The 9,093-nt window shown below is 33.7% G+C and overlaps 1 long non-coding RNA gene across 1 annotated transcript; it reads left to right on the top strand.

Moving 5' to 3' along the window:
- Positions 1–483: 483 nt before the first annotated feature.
- On the top strand, positions 484–8,648 carry LOC117118814. Its single transcript, XR_004447100.1, has 2 exons — positions 484–3,298; positions 6,675–8,648. It is a non-coding gene; the product is annotated as an uncharacterized LOC117118814 (long non-coding RNA).
- The last annotated feature ends 445 nt before the right edge of the window (positions 8,649–9,093 follow it).

A 9,093-nucleotide genomic window follows, 5' to 3' on the forward strand; every position in this document is an offset into this window, starting at 1 on the left:
AATTGCATATGGGTGTGGTCCATGAATCTCTAGCCACGTAAAGAGGTGCTTATAGTAGCTACATGATCACATCATCGAAACAATGATAACCTTTTAGCTACGCTTATGGATTATAATACTATATTCAATATATACTGAAATAAATAAATAGGTCTGAATTGTGTTACACATTTTACAACTTTTTTGAACAGGTTTAGAAAAGGCTCTCAGAATACAAATAAGCTCATTACCTTTCTGTTATCGTAGGTACAAGCATTCCAAATGCCATCACTGGAACAGTGTCTCTGACCTCAATTCGCAAAACTAAAATGAAAAGTTTCAAATTTTTCAACGTCAATTGCAATAACATAATTTTCTGAACATTGCTTTTTGATGTCTTGTTTGTATGTACCATCTGAACAATTACCAGGTTGCATTTTCTAAACATGGTGTGCAGTAATAAATTATTTCTTGTGTGGTTTCATTAGTTCTGTCTGCAATTCTTTGTTTTTCAGAATAGACACTTTCTTTTAAAATCAAGTATAAAATAAAAATATATTAACAAACTGAAAGGTGGTCAAAACAAATTCACTTTTTAATATTATGATAAAAAAACTATAAGATAAAATGTAAAAATGTTACAGAGGGAAATTTACATTGCCAAAGAGAAAAAAATTTTCTAGTACAATAAATGTTGTGGACAGTAGCAGTTATATAATCTTATCTTAATTGACATGAAATCAAAAATCATAAATAGGTGTCAGTTAATATGTTCATAAAGCTTACATTTATTATCGACTCAGTAGTCTATGCGTAGGCTTAAATAATTTGGAATGCATCTGTTTAAAATTATGTCATTTTATAGATCTGTAATAGAAAGCATCCTAACATTATCTATAATCGTGTGGTACGGGGACGCTACCGAAAACGACATATATGACCTTAATAGAAATGTCAGGACTGCAACGCTCATTATTAGTTTGGTACAAGTGCCTCTGGAAACCATTTCTGTGATCGGCCTCTTAAAAAGGCAGAGGCTATTAAGGACGACCAAACTCATCCAGCCTGAAGTCTATTCCAATTGATGCGCAGTTTTTGATCATTAAAGGCCAGAAAGGCCAGATTAAAAATAGCTTCTACCCTCAAGTTATTAGGGCTCTAAATATTAGGTAATGTTAGTTTTGTACATTGTATCTTTGTAAGTGTTTGTTCTGCCTTTTAGCTGTGTTTTATGCACAGAGCAAAGCAAATTTCTGTGTTCTGAGCAATGACAGTAAATATGATTGAGATAGAGATCTCTATAGGTTTGAAAAAAAACTTTCATAATTTGTCACTCATATATTCTATATCTATAGACATTCTGATCTTTGTGTTAAGATGAGCAATTGTATTGATTTATTTTTTTTATTGTTTCAAGTGCTGTATCTTAATGACAAAATTACCAATATTATAATCTTTGTTTTATTCTGTTTCAAATTCATTTTTATAACATAATTGTTTAAGTAAGATACCATAATTTTTTCTGCTATTGAAATGAGGATTAACATAAATGAATAAGTAAATAAATATTTTCATAATCTTTCACAGTGGTGGATTCAAGGGGGGTGGGGGATGCTGTCACCCAATTTTTTTCATGGAGATAATGGAATGACTGGAGAAATTGAGATAACAATTTTAAGTCTCAGAGTGCCATTTCTGGCCATCTAAAGGTGCCATTTCTGGCCATCTAACGCTGCCATTTCTGGCCATCTAAAGGTGCCATAATCATATTTTTTTTTTACTTCAGCCCAAACCATGATGGGTTTAGTCCCTCTATCTGTGAAAGTATTCTCCCCCCAGCCCCAGCCCCTCCATTTTAAATTCCTTGATCCGCCACTGTTTTACTTTTATAATACATATTCATTCATCATTTAATTTCAGAATTTCATTTCTATATATATCAAAACATATAAATAACTTAAGTAAACTTGCATAGAAAATTACCTACACTCATACTTGTGAAATGGTACATAAAAATCTAAGAAAAAGATGATTATATTTTGGGAACAAAAAAGTCAAAAGGACAAGGTCAAGGTTACAGAACTACAGAACTATTGTAACCAATTTATTATTATTAGTCATTGTATGCCAGAGAGTAGATACTGCAGTGGTTGCGATTTGGCTTCTGAACTTAAGGACAATTGGCTGAACCCCTCGCTGTCTGTTTTGCTTGTGTTCTTTGACCAGGAACTTTCCAATGCATCCAATTTAAACTTTGACTTACTGTATAAGGCGCATATTACAAACTGTCAGTGTGCCAATTAGAGGGAGTGCTCTGAAAAAAACAAAAACAAAAGGAACAAAGGGAGAAAACAGTATACAACAAGAAAAAGCAGATAACCAAAAACAGAAGTGAAAGACAGAAAGAAAACGATATTGAACTGAAAAGGTGACTTTTAAGTCTTATTTTGAAAATCTCTGCAGCAGGAGATACACGAACAGATTGTAGCAAACCATTTCAAAGTTTTGGAGCATCAATTCGATAAGCTCTCTCACTTACTGTCTTCGTGCGACTAGAGGGAACAGAAAGAATGGATGCAGAGGTAGTTGATCTGCGAGCGCAAAGTTGAAAGTTTGGAAATATAAAAAGGAGATAGGTAACCAGTGAAGGCGTTTTAATGTGGGAGTGATATGTTTATATTATTTTGAAACAGCGTACAGCCAAGTTTTAAAGTAGTAGACTCTTCGCCCACGTACACAGTAGATAGCTGATGGGTTTGAACACCAATGCACTGAATAACTGTAATATTCAATGATTCTCTACTTGGAGTTGAGCATGTGGGTCATATTGTGAAGGACACGGATGCCTTGACTAACGCATTATATAAAACCTGTATATTTTTATTATTATTAGAAGTCTACATATGAAGGATGTCTAGGCATACAGTTTGCTGCAGAACCTCCAGTCAGCAAACTACTTTACAATCCATTAAGCTGCAGCACCGCTGCATGCGACCGTTGTATGACGAATCCAACTTTGACCCCTGTGAGCGCTAGACGATGTGACGCCGTCTGCTGATTGTCGGTGGCAGTCTGAATGGATCGTCATAAAAACGATCCATTGTGCACTCGTAGTTGCGTTACGTTCTGCATAGAATCGTGTCGGCCGACGACCATCGAGCACATGGAGTGCCTGACATTACTGTATTGAAACATCTTAATTTTTGTTTTTGTTCATAATCTGACCTATTATTCATTATATTGAATATGCTTCTTCTCATTTACTTCTCTTATAAAGAAAAAGTACAGCATGGAATTATGAGGCAATGGTAGGGCTTAGGTGAGGGATGAATTTGCAGTTTCTTTTTTCATAGCACATTAATTGGGTTATTTGTGCACACATTCGTTTTAATATTCTATAGTAAGCACAAGTACATTTTGAGCATGTTCACTTTGTTGTGAGCTTTTCATGTCATTACTATTCACGTACCAGCATTCACACATATTCATGAATGGCCTGTGTGCAGGTGGCAGGTCCAACTGGTTTGTAGTCACATTATTCACATACCAGCATTGACGTACCGGTATGTATGTATGGCTGGATGTAAATGTACCAATAGACACACTATTTACACACCAGTGATGACATGCATTGCTGACTTGTATGCAGTGCAACTTTTTTTTGTAGGCATTCGCATACCCAGCCTTCACATATATGCGGCAGGTTCATAAGCAAGGTGGCGGGTGCAAAATATAGTGAATATGTAAACCATTCACATGCCAGCATTCATGTATGCAATGCAGGCCAATGTGCAGGTGGAGGGTGGAACCTGTACGTACACATGCAAGCACGTAACACTTCTCACATATGCACAACAAGCCCATACACATGTTATTTGTTTCTAGTATTTTTGTGAAGCAGGTAGAAAATGCTTAATGGTGAAAGTGCACCCACAAGTAATTACCAAAAAAAGAAATCCACACTTTGAAGGCTGGAAAACGGTACATTTTTATCAAATTTTAAGATTCCTTTTATTACCTTTCTAAGAATTTAGTAGCTTTTTATTTACAATTACTACATAATGTTTTGAAGCTATGTATGTTTTTATAAAGCATACAGTCCCAACAGTGTAATAAACCAAATGAAAAAACATGAAAATTTTAAAATACATAATCTTGCTTCTGAACCAGATGTGCTGGCTTAAGCCTCCTTGCATCCCACATGGGGCTCTGCCTGTGGACCCTGTTTGCTCCTATCACCTGAAATTCACACCCTCTACCAGCTAACTCTTCCTCCCCCCAACATTCCTGTAATCATCCGACAAATGCCATGCTTTTCATGCTCACAATCCTACAATCATTTTGGTGCTTGCTAAAATTACTCTTTTTAAGAATTATTACCTCAATCTGGTCTCAAATGGATAGTAATAATAAAGTATACATGTTATTTCTGTCTCAAATTCTATATGAATTTAAAAGTTACGGTGTGTCGTCAAATATGAAGAATAGGTTTTCATAAATTCGAATTATTTTTACCTTTATCTTGTTTTACGTTAACAAGTTGTGTGTGCATGCTGTGATGACTATATTAATTTTATCAAGTTTATTTTCACCTACACTACATTTTTGTTTCTCATTGATGTTTGTGTGGGAACATTATTTATATAGTGGAAACGCCAGTAGGGGATCTGAGGGCATGGAACCTTCAGTTGGAGAACCCTGGGTACTCTCGTTGGGAAAGTAGCCGATGTTTCATCGGGGAACACTGCTTTGATAAAGCATTTTTTACAGATTGAGAGTGCCATTATAGTGCATTTCTCTCTCTCTCTGGCCTTCACAAGAGCACGCCATTTTCTGTCTGGTACCAAACCCGACAGAGCATTTAGAGATGCTTAGGCGAGACTTTTTTATTCCTTGTTTCGCGTACTTATTTTTTTGAAGAATAAAGAAATGGGCGGATTAAAAATAAAAATAAAATTTTGGTTTTTTATTTAGCAAATAGTTTTGCCAAATCATCTGATGGAGGAGAAAATAATAATAAAATTTTATTTGTGAATGTAAAATAGGATTAAATGCTTCAAATTTATATAATTAGCACACCGGGAGACTGGGAGACAATCCCCTACTCTTTTCCGAAGAGTGTACTGCGTTCTTTAACGTGCACATGGGCCATAATGCACATGGGACAACGGCTTAAACGTCTCATCCGAAAGACGGTGCGCTATTATAACTTGTATTTCAGCCCTCTAGCTGAAACACAAGGAGAGGCAGCGATTAGAATTGAACCAGGGACCTAGAGATCTCTACGGTTCAGCGCACACACAGCGGCTACCAGCAGATTAGCCGACTGAGCTAAGCTGCTCTCTATATACATATCTTATCTTTGGAGATTTCAAGGCAGCAGAGGGCGTAATAAAAATAAAGAAAAACTTTTATTTTTTTCTGAAATTTCTATCTTTTCGTGGTGTTGGGTGCGCTATGGGCCAAAAATAATTTTTTTTTTTTAATTTCGAAATCATAAATATTTGCAGTCGGCGGATTCGTTTAACAAGGTATAAAAAAAGTCTCTCTTTATTCTTAAAATTTGCTCACTTCAGCTTAGCCCCATGATGTTGTGAACCCGTCAGGTACTTTGGACCCTCGTAGGGGAATCTCTGGTGCCAAACTATTATTTTAAACATTGCAATATCTAATAATCCACCTGATATGCACATCATATACATAACATAAAAATATATTGTTATATATACAGCCAATTGTGGTGCTGTTTAAGGCAAGTAATATATTACAGTTTGTAAGACTGCCATTGTTGAAGGTACTGACATTGATTGTGCCTGTGTTTACATTGTGTCTGTGTTTACATTGCTACAACAATGCAAAACAAAATGCGATATTTAAAAGTTGCTTATTTAATATATTTTCTTATAGCTATTTGCTTTTAATTGAAATTAAATGCAATGAAATATATTTCTTGTCAATTAATACAAATAAATTAAGGTTTAATCACAGATATTTTACCTTTTATGGTAACAATGCTTTCGCTTTGATTTTAAGTTCTGCTAAATTTGAAATCAATATACCAGTTATATTTTACTAATTTTTTAAAAAAGTCGGGCATGAAATGCTTTCACTATCACTGTCAGTATTATACATTTTTTTAAACAATTTAATAAGGATAAAAAAATGGATTTATAATATGCAAGGTATAGAGGAAAGGTTGTACATTGGGAGTGTGATTATTACTGTTGCTGTACCCGTGGCCAAGGTAGTAATGTGGAACACTTCAAGGTTCTTCAGATATGGAAAAAAATTTATAAATATATAATTTATCAAAATAAATAATCAGAACAGAGCCAGCAACTTGCTTCCCATAAATACACATCAGGGGTGTGGCGCCAGCAGGTGGGTTGACTGGGCCTTGGCCCCACCGTAGAGAGAGGCCTGGACCACCGCCGGAGATCCACAATAAAATCTGTTGGGGAATAATAAATAAACCTGGGGCTGAGGTACCCTGGCCCATCTGTCGAGGAACGTTGGTGCCACACCAGGTACACATGTTTACGTATGACAACGCTGTAAAAGAACAATTTTTGTGATGATCAGTGGGGGCGCACTCCAATCCTAACCTTATGGATAGCTAAATTGAGTGTAAGTCGGTAAAATAAACACATTGCTATTGTTTATTATATTACATAGCTTTACTTTTTTTATTCCAGGAAATTGAATGTGAGGATACCTTTCTTTAATCATGTGACCTGTCATTTGACCAATCATGTGAGGTATTATATCATCAACTTGCAGGCTTGGAATCCAAAGGGAAGAGTGGCAATAACGATTCAGTTTACTCAGCATTTTCTGATGTACGTACATGCAAGGACATGTGTAAGCACGTAAAGAGTATTATGTACGTGTACATGGACACTGTGTACAAAGACGTCAAGTATGAACAGTCAAGGACATCCTGCATGCAATCAGTCAATGTGGTATATTTATGTTTTAGGCGAGACTTTTGTATCTTGTTGAGCGAACCCGTTGACCGCCAGTAATGATGATTTCGAATAAGTGATGATTTCGAATAAGTGGCCAGTTAACACACCCGCCGTCACAAAAAATAGAAAATTTTTTTTTATTATGCCCGCCGCTGCCTTGAAATCACCAAAAATAAGATACTGTATGATTATTTCTTCCTAATTACTGTATATAAATTTAAAGCATTTATCTATCCCATTCTGTTTACATTCAGCAATAAAATTTTATTTTTATTTTCTCCTCCATCTGGATGTTTTTGGCAAAGCTGTTTGCTAAATACAAATAAAACAAAGTATTATTTTAATTTATTTTCCCCCCTCCTCTGACTATCTTTGAAAAAATTTATTTTGTGAAACAAGGTATGAAAAAGTCTTGCCGTATAAAAATTTTGGTAACCTAAAACCGCAAGTATGAATAAAATAAATACAAAATTAACATCAAAATTGAGGGCAGTGCTGGAGAGCAGTAAAGATAGAATAAACCATTTTTTTCATGCTCACAAGTTCACATAACAATTTATCTGGACTTAATGTGGCTTCATAAATTGGCATTTTCGTTTATACTATTATAGCAGTAAAACTCATAATATTAAAATTTATGATCTGCAGAACTATTTTGATTTGTTTTGTAAAAATAAATATTTTCTATGGTTTTAATTAGTCCAAGTTTTGAAGTGTGTTGCAAAGTTTTTTGGCATTTTTTTTGGTTGTTTAAAAATAATATAATTTTTTTATTATGGTATAATAATAATAATAATAATAATAATAATAATAATAATAATAATAATATATTTTCAGTTAACCAATGTTCTTTTTAGACTTGTGCAAAGTATATAGGAACAGTGTTATTTATGTATATTTAATTGGCATGAACATTTTTTTGTTTCTAATTTTCAGTTGACAAATGCTAAATAGTTTTAATACATATACAAATCAAACAATTTAAATATTTAATGATATTGTTCAAGTATATCTAAAACTTTGGTTTACTGGGAATAAAATGAATTAAGTCATTTTAAAAAAAAAGAAATATAAATAATAACTTCTATGATCAGGTATATGACTAATTTTTAGGTAATTCTTCCTTGTAAATATAGATAATTATGTGGAACCATAATTATTAAATTGCTTAATGAATATTTAGTTATAGGGATTCTTATTTATGAACACTGACAGATTGTTATATCTTTTTTATGATCAACTGCGGTTTGAATGTAAGCGTTAATTACTCACTATATTTTATTGTAATTATTTATACTGCTGTTATATTTGTTTGTTTTCTATGCATGTTTTTACTAAGCAAACACTTCAGTCTGGTATAATATTGGAAGGATTTCAGTTCCTCCGACTGACGCCAGTCTCATCCCGAAGGCAGTCTTCTAGCATCCAAAAATATGCTGAGTCCGACTGATGACAGAACTCCTTGACTGATATCCTTAGCATGTCCTGGATCACACTGAAGCAGATTGCTTGTTTTTATCCATGGGTCTAAATAATTTTCTTGTTGATAACTGACATTTAGTGGTTGAATGTTAACAGTGTAGGTGTTATTACATGATGAACATAGCTCAGATAGCCTTTATCTCAAAGACCTAAAAAAAAAACCAGTAGGCCTCCTAGAATAGTTTAAAAAAAATTAAACCTAAAGTATGAAAAAAAATAGTATACAAAACTGTGCAGATATTTTAAACTTCTATCTTGTACAACATATATTTTTCTTAACATTTACATGTTTTAGGATAGGAAAATGATAGTAATCATCATGATTTAAACAAATATAATATAATATGGTTGTTATCGTGTTAATGATTAGATTCATACTTATTTCTTATCACTTCTGCAGGCAGAAATTAGAGCACTTATTCATAGGCAATTATTGCCTACGAAGGCAGAACTTTTCTCATGTTACCATTTTTATCACTCCTTTTCATAAGTTTCTATTCATAGGGCACAGTACAAATTTAATATATCACTGATGAACAAGTAATAATGACCAAAATTATATTTTAATATGAAAAAAATTAATATAAAAGAAAATATATTTGCATTTAAAGTGGCATGGTTATTATTAAATGTAAAATTTAAGCAGGTAGGAACATTCTTTTCT

The sequence above is a fragment of the Anneissia japonica genome, unplaced genomic scaffold (genome assembly GCF_011630105.1).
Source record: "Anneissia japonica isolate Jap-2015-1 unplaced genomic scaffold, ASM1163010v1 scaffold737_len1565949_cov176, whole genome shotgun sequence".
Classification (NCBI taxonomy): Eukaryota; Metazoa; Echinodermata; class Crinoidea; order Comatulida; family Comatulidae; genus Anneissia; species Anneissia japonica.